Source organism: Pseudophryne corroboree, unplaced genomic scaffold, assembly GCF_028390025.1.
Source record: "Pseudophryne corroboree isolate aPseCor3 unplaced genomic scaffold, aPseCor3.hap2 scaffold_271, whole genome shotgun sequence".
Lineage (NCBI taxonomy): Eukaryota > Metazoa > Chordata > Amphibia > Anura > Myobatrachidae > Pseudophryne > Pseudophryne corroboree.
In genome coordinates this window covers 424,750-449,071 of record NW_026969372.1, presented here as the reverse complement: position 1 = coordinate 449,071, position 24,322 = coordinate 424,750, and the positions used below count along the sequence as shown (strand labels likewise).

The 24,322-nt window shown below is 41.7% G+C and overlaps 10 non-coding genes across 10 annotated transcripts; 6 read left to right on the top strand and 4 right to left on the bottom strand.

Annotated features, from left to right (window-relative positions):
- Nucleotides 1-8,155: 8,155 nt before the first annotated feature.
- On the bottom strand, nt 8,156-8,319 carry LOC135013453 (U1 spliceosomal RNA). Its single transcript, XR_010212125.1, has one exon. It is a non-coding gene; the product is annotated as a U1 spliceosomal RNA (small nuclear RNA).
- A 151-nt stretch (nt 8,320-8,470) lies between these two features.
- LOC135013360 (U1 spliceosomal RNA) lies at nt 8,471-8,634 on the bottom strand. Its single transcript, XR_010212039.1, has one exon. It is a non-coding gene; the product is annotated as a U1 spliceosomal RNA (small nuclear RNA).
- A 674-nt stretch (nt 8,635-9,308) lies between these two features.
- LOC135013545 (U1 spliceosomal RNA) lies at nt 9,309-9,471 on the bottom strand. The gene has a single exon (XR_010212215.1). It is a non-coding gene; the product is annotated as a U1 spliceosomal RNA (small nuclear RNA).
- Nucleotides 9,472-9,623: 152 nt separating this feature from the next.
- LOC135013336 (U1 spliceosomal RNA) lies at nt 9,624-9,787 on the bottom strand. The gene has a single exon (XR_010212015.1). It is a non-coding gene; the product is annotated as a U1 spliceosomal RNA (small nuclear RNA).
- An 8,187-nt stretch (nt 9,788-17,974) lies between these two features.
- On the top strand, nt 17,975-18,139 carry LOC135013559 (U1 spliceosomal RNA). Its single transcript, XR_010212224.1, has one exon. It is a non-coding gene; the product is annotated as a U1 spliceosomal RNA (small nuclear RNA).
- A 149-nt stretch (nt 18,140-18,288) lies between these two features.
- On the top strand, nt 18,289-18,451 carry LOC135013477 (U1 spliceosomal RNA). The gene has a single exon (XR_010212150.1). It is a non-coding gene; the product is annotated as a U1 spliceosomal RNA (small nuclear RNA).
- Nucleotides 18,452-19,125: 674 nt separating this feature from the next.
- LOC135013384 (U1 spliceosomal RNA) lies at nt 19,126-19,289 on the top strand. Its single transcript, XR_010212062.1, has one exon. It is a non-coding gene; the product is annotated as a U1 spliceosomal RNA (small nuclear RNA).
- Nucleotides 19,290-19,441: 152 nt separating this feature from the next.
- On the top strand, nt 19,442-19,604 carry LOC135013455 (U1 spliceosomal RNA). The gene has a single exon (XR_010212127.1). It is a non-coding gene; the product is annotated as a U1 spliceosomal RNA (small nuclear RNA).
- Nucleotides 19,605-20,278: 674 nt separating this feature from the next.
- LOC135013419 (U1 spliceosomal RNA) lies at nt 20,279-20,442 on the top strand. The gene has a single exon (XR_010212094.1). It is a non-coding gene; the product is annotated as a U1 spliceosomal RNA (small nuclear RNA).
- A 152-nt stretch (nt 20,443-20,594) lies between these two features.
- Nucleotides 20,595-20,757, top strand: LOC135013583 (U1 spliceosomal RNA). The gene has a single exon (XR_010212245.1). It is a non-coding gene; the product is annotated as a U1 spliceosomal RNA (small nuclear RNA).
- The last annotated feature ends 3,565 nt before the right edge of the window (nt 20,758-24,322 follow it).

Sequence of the window (24,322 nt, the reverse complement as noted above, 5' to 3'; positions counted from 1 at the left end):
AAAAAACGCATATAGCAGAGGATAGTTTCAATCTGCCTACCTCTGGGCTATGGACCCAGCATGCTTCCATTACAGTACTCTGCTGCACATGTAATTGCAAGAGATCCTGAAGTACTTACTCATCATGGGAAAGTACCAATGTGTTTCTTCATTGGTTGATGGAAGAAACATCTTACAAAAACTCTCCAGATTATTGACTATTTAAAGTTTTTCTAGGAAACGTTCTAGATGAATGCTTATTAGCCTTTGTCAGTATGTACTTTTGCAAAGTGTCGCTGTGGCGCAATCAGTTAGTGTGTACGGCTATTAACCAAAAGGTTGGTGGTTCAATCCCACCCAGGGATGTAATTGACCTTGTTATCAGATTTTGGTGATCTTTAAGTAGACAAGTCAAAATTTCAAAAACCCCTGTTATGGTGTAGGGTACCTGGCCTTCTCTGATGTAATCAGAGTTAGATTTGATTCAGTGATTTTATAAAAACAGCTAGGAAGCACAATTTAGCAGTGGTTTGCAGAGAAAAAGAAATATGCTGGCAAAAAAATCCAATTGAGTGATTAAACAGCTCTTCATTTTCTGGCTTTATTTTTATGCTAACAAATTTGTTCTCTGAAAAGTGTCCACAAAGCCAAGTATCTGATTAACATCTTTGTAGGGATGGTTTTTCACCTATTACTAAATTAAACTTGCTTCATTGGAAAGGCAGCAAGATGCATCCTCATTTCAATATCTACTGAAATAATACAGGTTGACACCAGGAAACATTAACGCCACTGCATCCTTGCTGCTTTCTCATGTGGAAGTCTGTTTAATGTGAAAACAAGGTGATATCTAATTAGCACACAGGTAAGGAATTAAGAAAATCTTTATTTAAGGGTAAGATGTTTCTCACAAAATCGTTGCCCCAATGCATCATTGAAATTCAAGCTGGAAAGATGATTTTAATATATCACTTGTACATTTTGTATTGCTCTTCTGGTGACAATGTAGTTTGTTTTTGTCAATTACCATTTTAATAATCGGGTAAAGAAAATTAAGTGGATTTTTGAAAGAAAACAATACTGTCAATATACTATTAAAACAAATTAAAATGGTAAAAGTTATTGTACTTTAAGTAAAAATAAAAGAGCAAAAATATCAATACCAGTTTTGGATTACTTTAATTAACAAAAAAAAAATGCATATAGCAGAGGATAGTTTCAATCTGCCTACCTCTGGGTTATGGACCCAGCATGCTTCCATTACAGTCCTCTGCTGCACATGTAAGTGCAAGAGATCCTGAAGCACTCACTCATCATGGGAAAGTACCAATGTGTTTCTTCATTGGTTGATGGAAGAAACATCTTACAAAAACTCTCCACATTATTGACTTTTTAAAATGTTTCTAGGAATCGTTCTAGATGAATGCTTATTAGCCTTTGTCAGTATGGACTTTTGCAAAGTGTTGCTGTGGCGCAATCAGTTACTGTGTAAGGCTATTAACCAAAAGGTTGGTGGTTCAATCCCACCCAGGGATGTAATTGACCTTGTTATCAGATTTTGGTGATCTTTATGTAGACAAGTCAAAATTTCGAAAACCCCTGTTATGGTGTAGGGTACCTGGCCTTCTCTGATGTAATCAGAGTTAGATTTGATTCAGTGATTTTATAAAAACAGCTAGGAAGCACAATTTAGCAGTGGGTTGCAGAGAAAAAGAAATATGCTGGCAAAAAAATCCAATTGAGTGATTAAATAGCTCTTCATTTTCTGGCTTTATTTTTATGCTAACAAATTTGTTCTCTGAAAAGTGTCCACAAAGCCAAGTATCTGATTAACATCTTTGTAGGGATGGTTTTTCACCTATTACTAAATTAAACTTGCTTCATTGGAAAGGCAGCAAGATGCATCCTCATTTCAATATCTACTGAAATAATACAGGTTGACACCAGGAAACATTAACGCCACTGCATCCTTGCTGCTTTCTCATGTGGAAGTCTGTTTAATGTGAAAACAAGGTGATATCTAATTAGCACACAGGTAAGGAATTAAGAAAATCTTTATTTAAGGGTGAAGATGTTTCTCACAAAATCGTTGCCCCAATGCATCATTGAAATTCAAGCTGGAAAGATGATTTTAATATATCATTTGTACATTTTGTATTGCTCTTCTGGTGACAATGTAGTATGTTTTTGTCAATTACCATTTTAATAATCGGGTAAAGAAAATTAATTGGATTTTTGAAAGAAAACAATACTGTCAATATACTATTAAAACAAATTAAAATGGTAAAAGTTATTGTACTTTAAGTAAAAATAAAAGAGCAAAAATATCAATCCCAGTTTTGGATTACTTTAATTAACAAAAAAAAATGCATATAGCAGAGGATAGTTTCAATCTGCCTACCTCTGGGTTATGGACCCAGCATGCTTCCATTACAGTACTCTGCTGCACATGTAAGTGCAAGAGATCCTGAAGCACTCACTCATCATGGGAAAGTACCAATGTGTTTCTTCATTGGTTGATGGAAGAAACATCTTACAAAAACTCTCCACATTATTGACTTTTTAAAATGTTTCTAGGAATCTTTCTAGATGAATGCTTATTAGCCTTTGTCAGTAAGGACTTTTGCAAAGTGTTGCTGTGGCGCAATCAGTTACTGTGTAAGGCTATTAACCAAAAGGTTGGTGGTTGAATCCCACCCAGGGACGTAATTGACCTTGTTATCAGATTTTGGTGATCTTTATGTAGACAAGTCAAAATTTCAAACCCCCTCTTATGGTGTAGGGTACCTGGCCTTCTCTGATGTAATCAGAGTTAGATTTGATTCAGTGATTTTATAAAAACAGCTAGGAAGCACAATTTAGCAGTGGGTTGCAGAGAAAAAGAAATATGCTGGCAAAAAAATCCAATTGAGTGATTAAACAGCTCTTCATTTTCTGGCTTTATTTTTATGCTAACAAATTTGTTCTCTGAAAAGTGTCCACAAAGCCAAGTTTCTGATTAACACCTTTGTAGGGATGGTTTTTCACCTATTACTAAATTAAACTTGCTTCATTGGAAAGGCAGCAAGATGCATCCTCATTTGAATATCTACTGAAATAATACAGGTTGACACCAGGAAACATTAACGCCACTGCATCCTTGCTGCTTTCTCATGTGGAAGTCTGTTTAATGTGAAAACAAGGTGATATCTAATTAGCACACAGGTAAGGAATTAAGAAAATCTTTATTTAAGGGTGAAGATGTTTCTCACAAAATCGTTGCCCCAATGCATCATTGAAATTCAAGCTGGAAAGATGATTTTAATATATCACTTGTACATTTTGTATTGCTCTTCTGGTGACAATGTAGTTTGTTTTTGTCAATTACCATTTTAATAATCGGGTAAAGAAAATTAAGTGGATTTTTGAAAGAAAACAATACTGTCAATATACTATTAAAACAAATGAAAATGGTAAAAGTTATTGTACTTTAAGTAAAAATAAAAGAGCAAAAATATCAATCCCAGTTTTGGATTACTTTAATTAACAAAAAAAAACGCATATAGCAGAGGATAGTTTCAATCTGCCTACCTCTGGGCTATGGACCCAGCATGCTTCCATTACAGTACTCTGCTGCACATGTAATTGCAAGAGATCCTGAAGTACTCACTCATCATGGGAAAGTACCAATGTGTTTCTTCATTGGTTGATGGAAGAAACATCTTACAAAAACTCTCCAGATTATTGACTATTTAAAGTTTTTCTAGGAAACGTTCTAGATGAATGCTTATTAGCCTTTGTCAGTATGTACTTTTGCAAAGTGTCGCTGTGGCGCAATCAGTTAGTGTGTACGGCTATTAACCAAAAGGTTGGTGGTTCAATCCCACCCAGGGATGTAATTGACCTTGTTATCAGATTTTGGTGATCTTTAAGTAGACAAGTCAAAATTTCAAAAACCCCTGTTATGGTGTAGGGTACCTGGCCTTCTCTGATGTAATCAGAGTTAGATTTGATTCAGTGATTTTATAAAAACAGCTAGGAAGCACAATTTAGCAGTGGTTTGCAGAGAAAAAGAAATATGCTGGCAAAAAAATCCAATTGAGTGATTAAACAGCTCTTCATTTTCTGGCTTTATTTTTATGCTAACAAATTTGTTCTCTGAAAAGTGTCCACAAAGCCAAGTATCTGATTAACATCTTTGTAGGGATGGTTTTTCACCTATTACTAAATTAAACTTGCTTCATTGGAAAGGCAGCAAGATGCATCCTCATTTCAATATCTACTGAAATAATACAGGTTGACACCAGGAAACATTAACGCCACTGCATCCTTGCTGCTTTCTCATGTGGAAGTCTGTTTAATGTGAAAACAAGGTGATATCTAATTAGCACACAGGTAAGGAATTAAGAAAATATTTATTTAAGGGTGAAGATGTTTCTCACAAAATCGTTGCCCCAATGCATCATTGAAATTCAAGCTGGAAAGATGATTTTAATATATCACTTGTACATTTTGTATTGCTCTTCTGGTGACAATGTAGTTTGTTTTTGTCAATTACCATTTTAATAATAGGGTAAAGAAAATTAAGTGGATTTTTGAAAGAAAACAATACTGTCAATATACTATTAAAACAAATTAAAATGGTAAAAGTTATTGTACTTTAAGTAAAAATAAAAGAGCAAAAATATCAATCCCAGTTTTGGATTACTTTAATTAACAAAAAAAAAATGCATATAGCAGAGGATAGTTTCAATCTGCCTACCTCTGGGTTAAGGGGCCCAGCATGCTTCCATTGCAGTACTCTGCTGCACATGTAAGTGCAAGAGATCCTGAAGCACTCACTCATCATGGGAAAGTACCAATGCGTTTCTTCATTGGTTGATGGAAGAAACATCTTACAAAAACTCTCCAGATTATTGACTTTTTAAAGTTTTCTAGGAAACGTTCTAGATGAATGCTTATTAGCCTTTGTCAGTATGTACTTTTGCAAAGTGTCTCTGTGGTGTAATCGGTTAGTGTGTTTGGTTATTAACCAAAGGGTTGGTGGTTCAATCCCACCCAGGGATGTTATTGACCTTGTCATCAGATTTTGGTGATCTTTAAGTAGACAAGTCAAAATTTCAAACCCCCTCTTATGGTGTAGGGTACCTGGCCTACTCTGATGTAATCAGAGTTAGATTTGATTAAGTGATTTTATAAAAAAACAGCTAGGAAGCACAATTTAGCAGTGGTTTGCAGAGAAAATGAAATATGCTGGCAGAAAAATCCAATTGAGTGATTAAACAGCTCTTCATTTTCTGGCTTTATTTTTATGCTAACTAATTTGTTCTCTGAAAAGTGTCCACAAAGCCAAGTATCGGATTAACATCTTTGTAGGGATGGTTTTTCACCTATTACTAAATTAAACTTGCTTCATTGGAAAGGCAGCAAGATGCATCCTCATTTCAATATCTACTGAAATAATACAGGTTGACACCAGGAAACATTAACGCCACTGCATCCTTGCTGCTTTCTCATGTGGAAGTCTGTTTAATGTGAAAACAAGGTGATATCTAATTAGCACACAGGTAAGGAATTAAGAAAATCTTTATTTAAGGGTAAGATGTTTCTCACAAAATCGTTGCCCCAATGCATCATTGAAATTCAAGCTGGAAAGATGATTTTAATATATCACTTGTACATTTTGTATTGCTCTTCTGGTGACAATGTAGTTTGTTTTTGTCAATTACCATTTTAATAATCGGGTAAAGAAAATTAAGTGGATTTTTGAAAGAAAACAATACTGTCTATATACTATTAAAACAAATTAAAAAGGTAAAAGTTATTGTACTTTAAGTAAAATAAAAAGAGCAAAAATATCAATCCCAGTTTTGGATTACTTTAATTAACAAAAAAAATGCATATAGCAGAGGATAATTTCAATCTGCCTACCTCTGGGTTATGGACCCAGCATGCTTCCATTACAGTACTCTGCTGCACATGTAAGTGCAAGAGATCCTGAAGCACTCACTCATCATGGGAAAGTACCAATGTGTTTCTTCATTGGTTGATGGAAGAAACATCTTACAAAAACTCTCCAGATTATTGACTATTTAAAGTTTTTCTAGGAAACGTTCTAGATGAATGCTTATTAGCCTTTGTCAGTATGTACTTTCACAAAGTGTCGCTGTAGCGCAATCAGTTAGTGTGTACGGCTATTAACCAAAAAGTTGGTGGTTCAATCCCACCCAGGGACGTAATTGACCTTGTGATCAGATTTTGGTGATATTTAAGTAGACAAGTCAAAATTTCAAACCCTCTCTTATGGTGTAGGGTACCTGGCCTACTCTGATGTAATCAGTTAGATTTGATTAAGTGATTTTATGAAAAAAAACAGCTAGGAAGCACAATTTAGCAGTGGGTTGCAGAGAAAAAGAAATATGCTGGCAGAAAAATCCAATTGAGTGATTAAACAGCTCTTCATTTTCTGGCTTTATTTTTATGCTAACAAATTTGTTCTCTGAAAAGAGTCCACAAAGCCAAGTATCTGATTAACACCTTTGTAGGGATGGTTTTTCACCTATTACTAAATTAAACATGCTTCATTGGAAAGGCAGCAATATGCATCCTCATTTCAATATCTACTGAAATAATACAGGTTGACACCAGGAAACATTAACGCCACTGCATCCTTGCTGCTTTCTCATGTGGAAGTCTGTTTAATGTGAAAACAAGGTGATATCTAATTAGCACACAGGTAAGGAATTAAGAAAATCTTTATTTAAGGGTGAAGAGGTTTCTCACAAAATCGTTGCCCCAATGCATCATTGAAATTCAAGCTGGAAAGATGATTTTAATATATCACTTGTACATTTTGTATTGCTCTTCTGGTGACAATGTAGTTTGTTTTTGTCAATTACCATTTGAATAATAGGGTAAAGAAAATTAAGTGGATTTTTGAAAGAAAACAATACTGTCAATATACTATTAAAACAAATTAAAATAATAAAAGTTATTGTACTTTAAGTAAAAATAAAAGAGCAAAAATATCAATCCCAGTTTTGGATTACTTTAATTAACAAAAAAAAAATGCATATAGCAGAGGATAGTTTCAATCTGCCTACCTCTGGGTTATGGGCCCAGCATGCTTCCATTGCAGTACTCTGCTGCACATGTAAGTGCAAGAGATCCTGAAGCACTCACTCATCATGGGAAAGTACCAATGTGTTTCTTCATTGGTTGATGGAAGAAACATCTTACAAAAACTCTCCAGATTATTGACTTTTTAAAGTTTTTCTAGGAAACGTTCTAGATGAATGCTTATTAGCCTTTGTCAGTATATACTTTTGCAATGTGTCTCTGTGGCGCAATCAGTTAGCGTGTTCGGTTATTAACCAAAAGGTTGGTGGTTCAATCCTACCCAGGGACGTAATTTACCTTGTTATCAGATTTTGGTGATCTTTAAGTAGACAAGTCAAAATTTCAAACCCCCTCTTATGTTGTAGGGTACCTGGCCTTCTCTGATGTAATCAGAGTTAGATTTGATTAAGTGATTTTATAAAAGAACAGCTAGGAAGCACAACTTAGCAGTGGGTTGCAGAGAAAAAGAAATACGCTTGCAGAAAAATCCAATTGAGTGATTAAACAGCTCTTCATTTTCTGGCTTTATTTTTATGCTAACAAATTTGTTCTCTGAAAAGTGTCCACAAAGCCAAGTATCTGATTAACACCTTTGTAGGGATGGTTTTTCACCTATTACTAAATTAAACTTGCTTCATTGGAAAGGCAGCAAGTGATGTCATCCAAGCAGTGGGTCAAAGTTGGCTTCATCCCTCGTCTGCTTATGAAAAGAGAAAAGGGATATGCAGGGCATGGCGGCCTTTTGCGACGCTTGGATGACCCCTAGTTCGCATTAAACACCCCCACCCTCCTTCGGTGTGGGGCTCATGTTGGCCATGCCCCAGCCCCTAAAGCATTCAAGCTGATTTCTTGCAGCAGCTGGGTACTGTAACAGCTCCAGAGCTGCTCTGTAAGGCAAGTAAAAGGGTGTGGGCCCTGCAGCACTACCTGTAGTTTGCATTGTGCATTGGAAGGCACAAAGTAAGCAGACGGGAGGTGAAGTCAGGATAGTGCACAAGGTTATAGAAGGGATGGGCTCAAGAAAAGAGAAGTGGAAACAGACAGCATACTAGGCTGGAGAGAGACCTGAGACAAAGAGATCTGAATTATACGAGAGCCGTCCAGGGGAAACACAAATTATGCAGTCAAGTTTCCCACATTTGGGGAAATCGCAAGGGGCAGCACACCCAGAGTGCAATGGGTGAGCCTTGCCCTGGGAGAAGCACCTTCATGATCATAGTATCTCACCTGGCAGGTTAGTAGGAGTTGGGCTAGAGCTGGGGAGGGTCGCTGCTCGGGCACTACCTTTCAAGTGAAGGAGATCCAACTGAGGCAGCACAAGGGAACTCTCAAAAGAAGAACAAGGCTAGAGGAAGATCTGAGACAAAGAAATCTGACTTTTACCAGAGCTGACCAGAGGAAAGCACAAACACAGTCCACCACTACCACAAATAATGCAGTCGAGTTTCCCACATTTGGGGAAATCACAGGGGTCAGCATACCCAGAATGCAATGAATGAACCTCACCCTGGGAGAACAATCTTCATGACAATAGTATCTCCTATGCAAAATAAGTATGATTTGGGATAGGGCTGGGGAGGGCCGTTGCTCAGGCACATCTCTGTCAAGTAAAGGAGATTCAACTGAGGCAGCACAAGGGAACTCTCATCTGGGGACAACAACTGCAGGGAGAACACATATTTTCAGATGAACATGGGGTGGCAGAAGGCTGCCTAATACTGAAGCACCCCCAAACAACAAACCAAATGCAACAACTAGTGCAAGCATTCCTGGGGGATGGCCTGCAGCAGATGGATTTGAATATGGTGATGTCATCCAAGCAGTGGGTCAAAGTTGGCTTCAACCCTCGTCTGCATATGAAAAGAGAAAAGGAGCGTGCAGGGCATGGAGGCCTTTTGTGGTGCTTGGATGACCCCTAGTTCGCATTAAGCACCCCCACCCTCCTTCGGTGTGGGGCTCATGTTGGCCATTCCCCAGCCCCTGAAGCATTCAAGCTGATTTCTTGCAGCAGCTGGGCACTGTAACAGCTCCAGAGCTGCTCTGTAAAGCAAGTAAAAGGGTGTGGGCCCTGCAGCACTACCCGTAGTTTGCATTGTGCATTGGGAGGCACAAAGTAAGCAGACGGGAGGAGAAGTCAGGATAGTGCACAAGGGTATAGAAGGGAGGGGCTCAAGAAAAAAGAAGTGGAACCAGACAGAAAACTAGGCTGGAGAGAGACCTGAGACAAAGAGATCTGAATTACATGAGAGCCGACCAGGGAAAACTCAAATTATGCAGTCAAGTTTCCCACATTTGGGGAAATCGCAGGGGCAGCACACCCAGAGTGCAATGGGTGAGCCTTGCCCTGGGAGAAGCAACTTCATGATCATAGTATCTCACCTGGCAGGTAAGTAGGAGTTGGGCTAGAGCTGGGGAGGGTCGCTGCTCGGGCACCCCCCTGTCAAGTGAAGGAGATCCAACTGAGGCAGCACAAGGGAACTCTCGAAAGAAGACAAAGGCTAGAGGAAGATCTGAGACAAAGAAATCTGACTTTTACCAGAGCTGACCAGAGGAAAGCACAAACACAGTCCCCCACTACCACAAATAATGCAGTCGAGTTTCCCACATTTGGGGAAATCACAGGGGTCAGCATACCCAGAATGCAATGAATGAACCTAACCCTGGGAGAACAATCTTCATGACCATGGTATCTCCTATGCAAAATAAGTATGATTTGGGATAGGGCTGGGGAGGGCCGTTGCTCAGGCACATCTCTGTCAAGTAAGTTGCATTTGATTTGTTGTTTGGGGGTGCTTCAGTATTAGGCAGCCTTCTGCCCTACCATGTTCATCTGAAAATATGTGTTCTCCCTGCAGTTGTTGTCCCCAGATGAGAGTTCCCTTGTGCTGCCTCAGTTGAATCTCCTTTTGGAGAAGACCTCAATAAGATTGTAGCTGATCTGGCTACTGCTAAAACAGCTTGCCTACCTAGTATGACTCCTACCACGCAGAAGGCTAAAAGTACTTTTCTTGGCCCTTTCATCCTCCAGGTAAAGCGTACCCAAGGTCAGGCATACCCAAAGCAAGCTCATGTTTCCAGACCTGCCAAGCCCAGACTGAAGCAATCCTGGGCTGCCCATCAGCCTGCTTCCAAAACGGACAAGCCTGCCGCATGACGGTGCAGGCCTCCCTCTGGGGGATCCCAGGGTGGGGGGCCCGACTTCTAGGTTTGGCAAAGAAAGGTATAATTCTAAGCTAGAGAATTCTGTTTGGAGCTCACCTTGTACTTTGTGAAGAAATAATCAGCATTGTGGCTGAGCAGATACATGTAGTGTGTGGCTGCAAACTGCATGGATCTGCTGCGTTGTAATGCTGATTCTTTTTTTTTGCAAAGTACCAATAGCTTCATATAATGTTCACAATTTTTATGCAGGATCAAATAGCTCAATAGGTAGGGTGTTTGATTAGAATTCAACAGGTTATAGGTTTGAATCCTGGGTATGGTAGTTTGAGATGTGTTATTTAATAAAGTATGTTGTTCTGACTGCCGGCATCCTATCACCTGGGATATCATACTAAATAAATGGAGTTGATAAAAAATTTTTTTTTTTTTTTAACTAGGGACAATTTCCAGATACTTCTCTTTATAACTGAGATTGCCCCCTGGAACTTCACATCAGTTGACAACTATGCATGAGTGGGCAGTGCTTGCCCTGGATCTGTCCACCCATTTATGTGCCGCCATAAAATAAAGCATGACTAACAGTTATCCTGGGCGTACACTACACAATTATCTGTCAGGCTATCTATCCAGTCTGGATGGATGGAATGAAAATCTGGTAATGTATAGGAGCAAATGTCAATTAACCATTTGCTCCCAAACACTAGAAAAGTGGTCAAAAATGGTCATTACACAAATTGGTTAAACCCAAAATTTAACCAATTTGTTTAGGGGACCATTTTTGTCCATTTTTTAGTGTTTGAGAGTAAATCGTTGATGGTCATTTGCTCACATAGATAACCGGATTTCTATTCCAACCAGCCAGTGTTGGAGAGATGGTCTGCCAGATTACATAATGCATACCAGAGCCATAACTAGACTTTTTGGTGCCCTGTGACAGAGAATTATATGCCCTCCCCCCCATTTTTGCAATATGGACAAAAGGCGCATGCCTTGTGGGGAAGGGGCATAACAAGATTGGTCTCAGAGAAAGCACATGAGATATGAAGATATATCTAGTTTACTTGACACTCAATGGTTTGTGGTATTGCAGGGGTGCCCTCCTTAAATGCATATACAGTCACACATGGCATGTTTGTGTAAATGGCATATCAGCAGTCAGCACTAACTGGTGACATGCCATTTGTACAAGTAAGCCATGTGTGACTAATATATAAACATACTTTATTAAATAACACCTCAAACTATCATACCCAGGATTCAAACCTAAAACCTGTTAAATTCTAATCAAACACCCTACCCATTGAGCTACTTGATCCTGCATCTATTCTAACCTCCAAAAACAGATTCAGTTGCATTTTCCAGCGTGTTTTGTTTGCGCCTTTGCAAATGTCTTACATCGACAAACTTATTTAGTACTATTTTGCAAATAGGGTTACATTGTCGCAACATTGTGTTCCCTAATTGCTTGATTTTTTAAATGCAAAAATTGATAAAGACACCTGATAATTGCTCTGTGGAGTCTTCTTTTGTGTCTACTTCTTATCTACATTTAATTCCCTACCTATAATCAAGGCATTTTTAAATGCTGGGTGCTGCCAGGACGTGAGGCCTACCTAGTCTTTAGATCTGAATTTGAATGTACTTGTGAACTAACTTAATTTCCTACTTCTAAACTCATTCCTAAATTCACTACTTACATTAATCCTGTAGTTGGGCATTTTGAGCCTTCAATTGTGGGCATTGTTTTGTGTCCAGACCAGCAGCTGGTGGTGTGCATTTGCTGGAAAGGCATCGAAGACCTCCGATATGCTGCATCTCCTGATGTGTGTCTGCCTCAAGTGGCTGTCAGCAAATGCATGCTAGACACCCCATTCCAAGCTGATTGTGACATCACGGAACATGCATCATAGAACAGGCATGCTAGAACATGGGTCTTCAACCTGCGACCCTCCAGCTGCTGTGGAACTACATATCCCAGCATGCCCTGCCTCAGTTTTAGCATACCTTAATAGCAAAACTGTGGCAGGGCATGCTGGGATGTGTAGTTTCACAGCAGCTGGAGGGCCACAGGATGAAGACCCATGTGCTAGAACCAAACCGCAGGTACATTGAATGCTAGCAAGCTGAATGTTTAAATCCTTTTTGTTCCGCAGCATTCCAATGCGGAAGATTCCATGGAACCAGAGATTATTCCATTGAGAAGGACATGCTGCCTGGATGACTGCACTGTGCAAATTAAATCACGGAGCCAGTTGGCTTGTGGGTGGCTCTGGTGACTGGGTGGTTGGGTGGGCGGTGTGTCGGAGGTGGAGCACATGCAAATGAATGTGTATCATCCAGCTAGTGAGAGAGAAAACTCATGCAGGAGTGTGCCTGCTTGTCAGTGAGTTATGCACCTTGCCAGACGTCAAATCTACATGGAGCAACTGGAGGGGACAAGAGCAGGTTTGGAAAATATACACAGAAGAGCATATATGCTGGCGCATTCTCCATGATTGTGTCAGCTTATGTTTTGGTGCACTGCACTTTCCTCCACTAAGTTTTAGCCATTTTGTTTAAACGCAAGTGTAGTTGCTTCTCGCTCTTTTGGCTGTGATATTGTATTGTGGTTGAAGAGTCTGCTGGAGGGATTGTTTTCTTCATTGGCGAGAGACTGAAGATATTCCAGGATGGAAGGCTTGGGAACACTATCCGTTTTTCAGTTGTGGAAGAGTTGAAAGACCGGATTGGACTACATTCTATAGTAAAGGGTATCTTTGTATTTATTAATCCTCCCTTTATATGTGTCTGTCTTTCAATAAAGCTTTGGGCTTGTGATTCCGTCACCCTCTTACACTCCACACCCATAGCCTTATTAACTATTGTATTGTTTAAATGTATAGTGCAGTTCATGATTTATAGTGTAGGCTGACCTGTACTGTAGTTCTTGAACTGTACTATACCGACAGCATTTGTATTGTGTTTTGGCTGTGCTGCAACACAGTACTTATGTGTGTAATGTTTATGTATGTTTTTTTGCTTCTTTATGTCAATAAAGACTGCTTTTTCAATCCAATATCTGAAAACAATCAATGTTTATCTTTGATGGCAATAGAAGTGGTATGATATTTGCTGCTTTTGAAAGGCAATATCTGATATGTCCCCTATCTGGGAACCATATATTAAATGGCTTTTCAGAAAAGGGAGATGGGAGAAGAGCTTTCAGTACTTGTAGGACCGATGCACATTTCCTATTCTAGCCTCCAAAAACAGATTCAGTTGCATTTTCCAGCGTGTTTTGGATGCGCCTTTGCAAATGTCTTACATCGACAAACTTATTTAGTACTATTTTGCAAATAGGGTTACATTGTTGCAACATTGTGTTCCCTAATTGCTTGATTTTTTAAATGCAACAATTGATAAAAACACCTGATAACTGCTCTGCGGAGTCTTATTTTGTGTCTACTTCTTATCTACATTTAATTCCGTACCTCTAATCAAGGCATTTTTAAATGCTGGCGGCTGCCAGGACGTGAGGCCTACCTAGACTTTAGATCTGAATTTGAATGTACTTGTGAACTAACTTAATTTCCTACTTCTAAATTCATTCCTAAATTCACTACTTACATGAATCCTGTAGTTGGGCATTTTGGGACTTCGATTGTGGGCATTGTTTTGTGTCCAGACCAGCAGCAGGTGGTGTGCATTTGCTGGAAAGGCATCAAAGACCTCCGATATGCTGCATCTCCTGATGTGTGTCTCCCTCAAGTGGCTGTCAGCAAATGCCTGCTAGACACCCCATTCCAAGCTGATTGTGACATCACGGAACATGCATCATAGAACAGGCATGCTAAAACATGGGTCTTCAACCTGCGACCCTCCAGCTGCTGTGGAACTACACATCCCAGCATGCCCTGCCTCAGTTTTAGCATACCTTATAGCAAAACTGTGGCAGGGCGTGCTGGGATGTGTAGTTTCACAGCAGCTGGAGGGCCACAGGATGAAGACCCATGTGCTAGAGCCAAGCCGCAGGTACATTGAATGCTAGCAAGCTGAATATTTAAATCCTTTTTGTTCCGCAGCATTCCAATGCGGAAGATTCCATGGAACCAGAGATCCTTCCATTGAGAAGGACATGCTGCCTGGATGACTACACTGTGCAAATTAAATCACGGAGCCAGTTGGTTTGTGGGTGGCTCTGGTGACTGGGTGGTTGGGTGGGTGGTGTGTCGGAGGTGGAGCACATGCAAATGATTGTGTATCATCCAGCTAGTGAGAGTGAAAACTCATGCAAGAGTGTGCCTGCTTGTCAGTGGGTTATGCACCTTGCCAGACGTTAAATCTACATAGAGCAGCTGGAGGGGACAAGAGCATGTTTGCAAAATATAGATAGAAGAGCATATATGCTGGCGCATTCTCCATGATTGTGTCAGCTTATGTTTTGGTGCACTGCACTTTCCTCCACTAAGTTTTAGCCATTTTTGTTAAGCTCAAGTGTAGTTGCTTCTCGGCCTTTTGGCTGTGATCTTGTATTGTGGTTGAAGGGTCTGCTGGAGGGAGGGATTGCTTTCTTCATTGGCGAAAGACCAAAGATATTCCAGGATGGAAGGCTTGGGAACACTATCTGTTTTTCAGTTGTGGAAGAGCACAGAGGTCGGATTGGACTACATTCTATAGTAAAGGATGTCTTTCTATTTATTAAACCTCCCCTTATATGTGTCAGTCTTTCAATAAAGCTTCGGGCTTGTGATTCCCTCACCCTCTTACACTCCACACCCATAGCCTTATTAACTGTTGTATTATTGTACAGTTTAAATGTATAGTGCAGTTCATGATTTATAGTGTAGGCTGGCCTGTGCTGTAGTTCTTGAACTGTACTATACCATCAGCATTTCTATTGTGTTTTGGCTGTGCCGCAACGCGGTACTTATGTGTGTAATGTTTATGTATGTTTTTTTGCTTCTTTATGTGCATCGGTCCTACAAGTAATGAAAGCTCTTCTCCCATCTCCCTTTTCTGAAAAGCCATTTAATATATGGTTCCCAGATAGGGGACATATCAGATATTGGATTTCAAAAGCATCAAATATCATACCACTTTTATTGCCATCAAAGATAAACATTGATTGTTTTCAGATATTGGCTTGAAAAAGCAGTCTTTATTGACATAAAAAAAAAACATACATAAACATTGCACACATAAATACAGTGTTGCAGCACAGCCAAAACACAATACAAATGCTGACGGTATAGTACAGTTCAAGAACTACAGCACAGGCCAGTGTACACTATAAATCATGAACTGCACTATACACTTAAAGTATACAATAATACAACAGTTAATAAGGCTATGGGTGTGGAGTGTAAGAGGGTGAGGGATTCACAAAACCGAAGCTTTATTGTAACACAGACACATATAAGGGGAGGGTCAATAAATAGAAAGATATCCTTTACTATAGAATGTAGTCCAATCCGACCTCTGTGCTCTTCCACAACTGAAAAACAGATAGTGTTCCCAAGCCTTCCATCCTGGAATATCTTTGGTCTTTCGCCAATGAAGAAAACAATCCCTCCCTCCAGCAGACCCTTCAACCACGATACAAGATCACAGCCAAAAGGCCGAGAAGCAACTACACTTGAGCTTAACAAAAATGGCTAAAACTTAGTGGAGGAAAGTGCAGTGCACCAAAACATAAGCTGACACAATCATGGAGAATGCGCCAGCATATATGCTCTTCTATCTATATTTTGCAAACCTGCTCTTGTCCCCTCCAGCTGCTCTATGTAGATTTAACGTCTGGCAAGGTGCATAACCCACTGACAAGCAGGAACACTCCTGCATGAGTTTTCTCTCTCACTAGCTGGATGATACACAATCATTTGCATGCGCTCCACTTCCGACACACCACCCACCCAACCACCCAGTCACCAGAGCCACCCACAAGCCAACTGGCTCCGTGATTTAATTTGCACAGTGTAGTCATCCAGGCAGCATGTCCTTCTCAATGGAAGGATCTCTGGTTCCATGGAATCTTCCGCATTGGAATGCTGCGGAACAAAAAGGATTTAAATATTCAGCTTGCTAGCATTCAATGTACCTGCGGCTTGGCTCTAGCACATGGGTCTTCATCCTGTGGCCCTCCAGCTGCTGTGAAACTACACATCCCAGCATGCCCTGCCACAGTTTTGCTATTAAGGTATGCTAAAACTGAGGCAGGTTATCAGATTTTGGTGATCTTTAAGTAGACAAGTCAAAATTTCAAACCCCCTGTTATGGTGTAGGGTACCTGGCCTTCTCTGATGTAATCAGAGTTAGATTTGATTCAGTGATTTTATAAAAACAGCTAGGAAGCACAATTTAGCAGTGGGTTGCAGAGAAAAAGAAATATGCTGGCAGAAAAATCCAATTGAGTGATTAAACAGCTCTTCATTTTCTGGCTTTATTTTTATGCTAACTAATTTGTTCTCTGAAAAGTGTCCACAAAGCCAAGTATCTGATTAACATATTTGTAGTGATGGTTTTTCACCTATTACTAAATTAAACTTGCTTCATTGGAAAGGCAGCAAGATGCATCCTCATTTCAATATCTACTGAAATAATACAGGTTGACACCAGGAAACATTAACGCCACTGCATCCTTGCTGCTTTCTCATGTGGAAGTCTGTTTAATGTGAAAACAAGGTGATATCTAATTAGCACACAGGTAAGGAATTAAGAAAATCTTTATTTAAGGGTGAAGATGTTTCTCACAAAATCGTTGCCCCAATGCATCATTGAAATTCAAGCTGGAAAGATGATTTTAATATATCACTTGTACATTTTGTATTGCTCTTCTGGTGACAATGTAGTTTGTTTTTGTCAATTACCATTTTAATACTCGGGTAAAGAAAATTAATTGGATTTTTGAAAGAAAACAATACTGTCAATATACTATTAAAACAAATTAAAATGGTAAAAGTTATTGTACTTTAAGTAAAAATAAAAGCTAAAATATCAATCCCAGTTTTGGATTACTTTAATGAACAAAAAAAAAATGCATATAGCAAAGGATAGTTTCAACCTGGTCGGCTCTCGTATAATTCAGATCTCTTTGTCTCAGGTCTCTCTCCAGCCTAGTTTGCTGTCTGTTTCAACTTCTCTTTTCTTGAGCCGCTCCCTTCTATGCCCTTGCGCACTATCCTGACTTCTCCCGTCTGCTTACTTTGTGCCTTCCAATGCACAATGCAAACTACAGGTAGTGCTGCAGGGCCCACACCCTTTTACTTGCCGTTCAGAGCTGCTCTGGAGCTGTTACAGTGCCCAGCTGCTGCAATAAATCAGCTTGAATGCTTCAGGGGATGGGGCATGGCCAACATGAGCCCCACACCAAAGGAGGGTGGGGTGTTTAATGCGAACTAGGGGTCATCCAAGCACCGCAAAAGGCCGCCATGCCCTGCACGCCCCTTTTCTCTTTTCATATGCAGATGAGGGTTGAAGCCAACTTTGACCCACTGCTTGGATGACATCACCATATGCAAATCCGTCTTCTGCAGAACTTCCCCCAGGAATGCTTGCACTAGTTGTTGCATTTGGTTTGTTGTTTGGGGGTGCTTCAGTATTAGGCAGCCTTCTGCCCTCCCATGTTCATCTGAAAATATGTGTTCTCCCTGCAGTTGTTGTCCCCAGATGAGAGTTCCCTTGTGCTGCCTCAGTTGAATCTCCTTTACTTGACAGAGATGTGCATGAGCAGCGGCCCTCCCCAGCCCTATCCCAAATCATACTTATTTTGCATAGGAGATACCATGGTCATGAAGATTACTCTCCCAGGGTGAGGTGCATTCATTGCATTCTGGGTATGCTGACCCCTGTGATTTCCCCAAATGTGGGAAACGTGACTGCTTTATTTGTTGGTAGTGGGGGACTGTGTTTGTGTTTTCCTCTGATCTCTGGTAAAAGTCAGATTTCTTTGTTTCAGATCTTCCTCTAGCCTTGTTCTTCTTTCGAGAGTTTCCTTGTGCTGCCTCAGTTGGATCTCCTTCACTTGACAGGGGGGTGCCCGAGCAGCGACCCTCCCCAGCTCTAGCCCAACTCCTACTTACCTGCCAGGTGAGATACTATGATCATGAAGGTGCTTCTCCCAGGGCAAGGCTCACCCATTGCACTCTGGGTGTGCTGCCCCTGCGATTTCCCCAAATGTGGGAAACTTGACTGCATAATTTGTGTTTCCCCTGGTCAGGTCTCGTATAATTCAGATCTCTTTGTCTCAGGTCTCTCTCCAGCCTAGTTTGCTGTCTGTTTCCACTTCTCTTTTCTTGAGCCGCTCCCTTCTATGCCCTTGCGCACTATCCTGACTTCTCCTCCTTTCTGCTTACTTTGTGCCTTCCAACGCACAATGCGAACTACAGGTAGTGCTGCAGGGCCCACACCCTTTTACTTGCCTTACAGAGCAGCTCTGGAGCTGTTACAGTGCCCAGCTGCTGCAAGAAATCAGCTTGAATGCTTCAGGGGCTGGGGCATAGCCAACATGAGCCCCACACCGAAGGAGGGTGGAGGTGTTTAATGCAAACTAGGGGTCAGCCAAGTGCTGCAAAAGGCCACCATGCCCTGCACGCCCCTTTTCTCTTTTCATATGCAGACGAGGGTTGAAGCCAACTTTGACCCACTGCTTGGATGACATCACCATATGCAAATCTATCTGCTGCAGGCCTTCCCCCAGGAATGCTTGCACTAGTTGTTGCATTTGGTTTGTTGTTTGGGGGTGCTTCAGTATTAGGCAGCCTTCTGCCCTCCCATGTTCATCTGAAAATATGTGTTCTCCCTGCAGTTGTTGTCCCCAGATGAGAGTTCCCTTGTGCTGCCTCAGTTGAATCTCCTTTACTTGACAGAGATGTGCCTGAGCAGCGGCCCTCCCCAGCCCTATCCCAAATCATACTTATTTTGCATAGGAGATACCATTGTTATGAAGATTGTTCTCCCAGGGTGCGGTTCATTCATTGCACTCTGGGTATGCTGACCCCTGTGATTTCCCCAAATGTGGGAAACTCGACTGCATTATTTGTGGTAGTGGTGGACTGTGTTTGTGCTTTCCTCTGGTCAGCTCTGGTAAAAGTCAGATTTCTTTGTCTCAGATCTTCCTCTAGCCTTGTTCTTCTTTCGAGAGTTCCTTTGTGCTGCCTCAGTTGGATCTCCTTCACTTGACAGGGGGGTGCCCGAGCAGCGACCCTCCCCAGCTCTAGCCCAACTCCTACTTACCTGCCAGGTGAGATACTATGATCATGAAGGTGCTTCTCCCAGGGCAAGGCTCACCCATTGCACTCTGGGTGTGCTGCCCCTGCAATTTCCCCAAATGTGGGAAACTTGACTGCATAATTTGTGTTTCCCCTGGTCGGCTCTCGTATAATTCAGATCTCTTTGTCTCAGGTCTCTCTCCAGCCTAGTTTGCTGTCTGTTTCCACTTCTATTTTCTTGAGCCCCTCCCTTCTATACCCTTGTGCACTATCCTGACTTCTCCTCCCGTCTGCTTACTTTGTGCCTTCCAATGCACAATGCAAACTACAGGTAGTGCTGCAGGGCCCACACCCTTTTACTTGCCTTACAGAGCAGCTCTGGAGCTGTTACAGTGCCCAGCTGCTGCAAGAAATCAGCTTGAATGCTTCATGGGATGGGGCATGGCCAACATGAGCCCCACACCAAAGGAGGGTGGGGGTGTTTAATGCGATCTAGGGGTCATCCAAGCAGCGCAAAAGGCCGCCATGCCCTGCACGCCCCTTTTCTCTTTTCATATGCAGATGAGGGTTGAAGCCAACTTTGACCCACTGCTTGGATAACATCGCCATATGCAAATCCATCTGCTGCAGGCCTTCCCCCAGGAATGCTTGCACTAGTTGTTGCATTTGGTTTGTTGTTTGGGGGTGCTTCAGTATTAGGCAGCCTTCTGCCCTCCCATGTTCATCTGAAAATATGTGTTCTCCCTGCAGTTGTTGTCCCCAGATGAGAGTTCCCTTGTGCTGCCTCAGTTGAATTTCCTTTACTTGACAGAGATGTGCCTGAGCAGCGGCCCTCCCCAGCCCTATCCCAAATCATACTTATTTTGCATAGGAGACACCATGGTCATGAAGATTGTTCACCCAGGGTGAGGTTCATTCATTGCATTCTGGGTATGCTGACCCCTGTGATTTCCCCAAATGTGGGAAACTCGCCTGCATTATTTGTGGTAGTGGGGGACTGTGTTTGTGTTTTCCGCTGGTCAGCTCTGGTAAAAGTCAGATTTCTTTGTCTCAGATCTTCCTCTAGCCTTGTTCTTCTTTCGAGAGTTCCATTGTGCTGCCTCAGTTGGATCTCCTTCACTTGACAGGGGGGTGCCCGAGCAGCGACCCTCCCCAGCTCTAGCCCAACTCCTATTTACCTGCCAGGTGAGATACTATGATCTTGAAGGTGCTTCTCCCAGGGCAAGGCTCACCCATTGCACTCTGGCTGTGCTGCCCCTGCGATTTCCCCAAATGTGGGAAACTTGACTGCATAATTTGTGTTTCCCCTGGTCGGCTCTCGTATAATTCAGATCTCTTTGTCTCAGGTCTCTCTCCAGCCTAGTTTGCTGTCTGTTTCCACTTCTCTATTCTTGAGCCGCTCCCTTCTATGCCCTTGCGCACTATCCTGACTTCTCCCGTCTGCTTACTTTGTGCCTTCCAACGCACAATGCGAACTACAGGTAGTGCTGCAGGGCCCACACCCTTTTATTTGCCTTACAGAGCAGCTCTGGAGCTGTTACAGTGCCCAGCTGCTGCAAGAAATCAGCTTGAATGCTTCAGGGGCTGGGGCATAGTCAACATGAGCCCCACACCGAAGGAGGGTGGAGGTGTTTAATGCGAACTAGGGGTCATCCAAGCGCCGCAAAATGCCGCCATGCCCTGCATAACCCTTTTCTCTTTTCATATGCAGATGAGGGTTCCAGCCAACTTTGGCCCACTGCTTGGATGACATCACCGTATGCAAATTCGTCTCCTGCAGACCTTCCCCCAGGAATGCTTGTACTAGTTATTGCATATGGTTTGATATTTGATGGTGCTTCAGTATTAGGCAGCCTTCCGCCCTCCCATGTTCATCTGAAAAGATGTGGTCTCCCTGCAGTTGTTGTCCCCAGACGAGAGTTCCCTTGTGCTTCCTCAGTTGAATCTCCTTAACTTGACGGGGGAGGGGCTGCCCGAGCAGCCACCCTCCCCAGCCCTATCCCAACTCATACTTATTTTGCATATGAGATCTCTATATCATGAAGATTGTTCTCACAGGGTGAGGTTCATCCATTATATTTTAAAATAGGAAGGTTCAAATTACATATTTGAATTGCATCTATGTGCTGGATTCAAATGTCCCCCCCCTTCCTTTCTCAATTGTGCCCATCAGCAGCTATTCTAAGGTTGCTGCCAATGGGTGTGACACATTAATTTCTTCTGTGGGGTACACTGGACTCCACAAGGATTCACATTGGGGTGTAGAGTAGGATCTTGATCTGAGGCACCAACCGGCTCAAAGCTTTTGACTGTTCCCAATATGCTCAGCGCATTCTCCTCTATAACCCCGCTTCCATGAACAGGGAGCTCAGTTTGTAGTTGTTGCCTTCAGTAGCAGGCCACTTAACAGGGGCCTGCCTCAAGCAGCCTATTCTTAGCTATTAATTTTGACAAGAAAAGAAGAACTTTTTTTATGAGAATCTACAAGGGCTGCAGCAGGCTAGGTCTAATAGACATCTTTACTGCAGCTTCATCACTCCCAGCGGCACTGTATACTCCCGTGCCCTGGTTGCTGGGTCACTGCAGCGGAGGCTCCGGTTTCTTCCTAAGGTCAGTCACACACAATGTAACACCCCGGTATAACAAGTGTGTAAACTATGTGGAACAGGTCAGGGATACCTTGATGGACTATTCCTCCTTCAGCAGCAGCTCTTCTCTATTCCTGGCAGAGAGGCAAGGTTTCCCCAGACACAAAGAAAGGCAGGCAGGGCTTTGTATGAAAGAATAAATGGTTTACCACATAACTCAGAAAAGGAACTGATTACAGTAGGGAAGGGAAAGATTTGATTCAAGCAACTTAAACACAGACACCATATACACTTTAAGTCATTACACAAATGGTAATATAACTAAATCTGAGATTAATACTATGTTGCTTAGTAATAGAAATCAACTTATGCAGACAATATTTAAGTCCCAGATAACATTGGTGTCACTGCAGGGAGTCTCTATGTGCACGTTGGGGCCCGGTTATGTTGTTACATAGTTATATGCAGCTATTGTCTCCTTTAGCTGTGAACAAAATATTGTAGCTCTGTGTAGTAAAGATGATTGTTTAAAACAAACTGGAGCTGCTTCCCATGTAAATCGCTGCATAGGTATAGTAAATATAGGATAATGTCCTTTGCAGTGGAGTAGGTTTCAGTATAAATATGGATTTATCTCACCCAGTCAATAGATGTTTCTGAGGCAGTTTCCCCTCAGATGTAGGCCAGTCAGCATTGGTATAAAGGCTTTATACTCTCCTGTCTCTGACACTTGCTGTGCACTCTCTTGGCTGAGAGTGTCATGGCGTTCTTACTTGTTAATTGCTGCACTTCCACTGCTGTATTTTGCACTACTGCTTACTCTCTCATGCAATTTTCAGCTTATTTGTCTCCCCTCTCTCAGCTGCTCATCTCTGCGTAATGGCGTCGCCAGCTCTTTCCTCACCATGGCTCCAACTGACTTCTCAAACTGCTGTTCAATTTTCTTTTAAATAAACTTTATTTAAAATGGCACAGGCAACTACACTGTTGTCAAAAATGTCCTTGTTGTTATGGGATATCACACGTGCCCCCCCCCCAAAACATGCGTGTCCTCACGCATTTTGGTTTTATCCCTATATAAACTTCTCACTATATCCAGTCACATTCATTAGTGAACACAGATTATGTCTGAAACATTAACATTTATCAACATTTTTAACATCAGTATCTGATAGGTATAATTCCTTTTGTGCTATAGTACATTAACACATGCTCCTGGAGCAATCGGTTGAAATCTGGACAGTATATGGTCTTGAAAAGTTTGTCTAGGAAACCTCAACCCCCCTGCCATGGATGAGTATTGAACTCTTTCTAAACTGTCTTTGGGACATGCTGTACAAAACTGCAGCTGACTATGGTGGTTTTCTGTTTTGCAAGCCCTAGTCTTCTTGCCTCCTTGTCGGTGACAAACCACCTTAGTCTGCTGTAAATACATTTTATGAGCCTCTTCCATTCCATCTTGGGATTCAGTATCACAGCTGGTTTGGGACAATGGATTCTGGAGAGAAAGAGGCAGCAAGGTTCTTCTTACAGAACAGGTTGGACAGTTTCGGCACCATCTCTTGATGTCTTCCCTCATTTCAACCCAAAAGAACTTTTTCCAGATGCTTGTTTCCATCCTTTTGCACCCAGGGTGACCTGACTTGTCGTGATATTCTTCAAGCACATAACAAGCACTTTGTCTTGGAATTACAAGTTGACTGATCCTATAATGAGTATTAGGATCCACACTACATCGAACCAACTGTCCTTTCTCTTCAAACAGCCTTTCTCGCTGTCTCAACAACTTCAGGAGTTCTGGCGAGGATTCTTGCCTTTGTCGCTTGGTCAGGTATTTCCCAATCTTCAGTAAGGCTTTGAGGTGTCTTATCATCTGACTTTTATCTTGCAGGTGGTCAAAACTGGTTCCTTGAATAGGTTGCTCACAGTTTCTAGAACTGGATGCTATATTATTCATGCCTAACATTGAAGCATTCTTTCGGATAATCTGGACACTGGAGATGGGCATTTCTATCATTATTTGGCTAGCCTTATTTTTTTCATGTTCCTCTCTTACAGATAATTCTGTTATCATTCTTCCCTTTTGTTTGGCTATCCCAGGTTGAAGGCCTTGTTTCTCCTGGAGCTTGTCAGTTTGAAACTCTCCTTGGAGTGCTGCTACGAGCTCCTCACAGCAGTTCCGCAACACATTCATGCCCACTATCACTGGAGGCAATCCATCATCTTGGGCAGTGGTGATGATGAAGCCTTGCTGTGGTAGCACTGTTCGTCCGATTTGAATTTCAGCTTCCCAGTATCCTTTGCAAGGGA